The sequence below is a fragment of the Suncus etruscus genome, chromosome 14 (genome assembly GCF_024139225.1).
Source record: "Suncus etruscus isolate mSunEtr1 chromosome 14, mSunEtr1.pri.cur, whole genome shotgun sequence".
Taxonomy (NCBI): Eukaryota; Metazoa; Chordata; class Mammalia; order Eulipotyphla; family Soricidae; genus Suncus; species Suncus etruscus.
The window spans coordinates 79,702,056-79,704,039 of record NC_064861.1 but is presented as its reverse complement, the minus strand read 5'-3'; the positions used below and the strand labels follow the sequence as shown (position 1 = coordinate 79,704,039).

Here is a 1,984-nt window from a genome sequence, read left to right as displayed (position 1 = left end):
TGCTCAGGGATAATTCCTGGAAATCTCATGGAATCATATGGGGTACCAAGATTAGACTGGATCAGAATTATGCAAGGCAAACTACTATCTCTCTGACCCTACAGAAGCTTTTTCATCTAATGTTGTGATATTTGTTCATTTTTGATGCCTTTGTCTCTGTGATCCCCTCATTGAAGACACCTCTGAAGAATGTGTGATTTTTGGTAGCAAGAAAATAGAATGATAACAGGCATGCAGCATGAGCATGTGTGTCTACCTGCCTACATAGACTCCCTGGCATGCTCCACCAAGATCTGGAGTGACCCCAAAAGCCTAGAGCACATCTTTGCCCTCTCTCTTGGTTTCTAAATCCTAGTATCCACTGAAAGAAAGCAAGAGAGCGTCAAAGATTGTGCAAAGGCTCTCTCTACAAGATGAGTTGCTAGTTCCAGGAAGCAAAGAAGTACTGGGAAATGGAGAGAAATAACAAGAACAAGAAAGACATGGGGCTAGAGAGAGGGCTTAGAGGTATGAGGACATGCTGTGTATGTGGGAGGCTGGTTCCATTCTTGATACCATACAATACCCCACACTGCCAGGAGCAACACCCAGCACCTCTGAGCAGAGCTGGGCTGTGTCCATTAAGGAAGAAAGGACTGATGGGGCTGAGTGATAGTGTAGAAAATAGGGCATTTGTCTTGCATGGAGCCCACCAGGATTTGATTCCCAGGACCACCTATGGTTCACTGAGCACCACCAGAAGTGATTCCTGAGTGCAGTCAGGGGTAACATGACTCTAATCTCTGAGTATCACCAGGTGTGGCCCCAAAATCAAACCAACAAAACAAAACAAAAAAAATGGAAAGAAGGAAGGAAGGAAGGATGGAAGGAAGGATGGAAGGAAGGAAGAAAGGAAGGAAGGAAGGAAGGAAGGAAGGAAGGAAGGAAGGAAGGAAGGAAAGAAAAAGGGGCTCCCTTTGACTAAATCTGGGCAACCAGGGCACCAAAATCAATGTGAAAGCCATAGATTATAGCCTGCTAAATTGAACAGAAATGAAGGAATTGGAGGACACTGGCAAACAGGAAAAGATGGAAAATTTGATGAGGAACAAGGCCTGATAGTTCCAAAGTACTTACTTACTAATAACAAATAGGATGGAGAGTCTTGAGGAGTGTGGCAGGCACCTTCTAGCTGGTGGTCACAATGAACACCACCTAGGGAAAAGAGAAACGATACACGGGGGAGTTTGGGCTGGAGTGACAGCACAGTGGGTAGGGTGTTTGCCTTTCACGTGGCCAGCCTGAGTTTGCTATTCGGCATTCCATATGGTCCCCCTAGCCTGCCAGGAGTGATTTTTGAGTGTAGAGCCAGGAATAACTCCTGAGCGCCACCCCGGGTGGCTCAAAAACCAAAAAATAAAGAAATGGTACATGGAGGCAGGGTGCAGGGTGTATGGAGAGCACCTTCCTTGGGGGCAATCATTTTGCCACCAAGTCACTGGGAGAAGACAGGGTCTATTTTTAAAATAAGGCAAAATTTACATCACATAAATAAGTGTAGCCTCTTGTGCTCGCTTCGGCAGCACATATACTAAAATTGGAACGATACAGAGAAGATTAGCATGGCCCCTGCGCAAGGATGACACGCAAATTCGTGAAAAAAAAAAAAAAATAAGTGTAGCCTCTTCAGTTAGTTTTAGTCTGATTTTGGACCCTATCTGGCATACTCAGGAATCACTCCTGGCAGTGCTTCGGGGATCATATGGGGTACTAGGGAGAAAACCCAGGTTGGCTGCATTCAAAACAACTTTGTGACCTATTGTACTATCTTTTTAGCTGTCAAAATGTAACCCTTTATTATTTTAAGAAGAGGAAGGAAAAGGTAGGGAAGCTGGGGAATGAGGTACATTTAAGCATAAAAGACCCAAAATGTAAACTTTTTTTGTTTGTTTGTTTTTGGGCCAAGTCCAGTGGTACTCAAGGATTACTTCTGGCTCTGCTCTTA

The 1,984-nt window shown here is 44.5% G+C and overlaps 1 non-coding gene across 1 annotated transcript; it reads left to right on the top strand.

Annotated features, from left to right (window-relative positions):
* The first annotated feature begins 1,546 nt into the window (after positions 1-1,546).
* Positions 1,547-1,653, top strand: LOC126029052 (U6 spliceosomal RNA). The gene has a single exon (XR_007502709.1). It is a non-coding gene; the product is annotated as a U6 spliceosomal RNA (small nuclear RNA).
* The last annotated feature ends 331 nt before the right edge of the window (positions 1,654-1,984 follow it).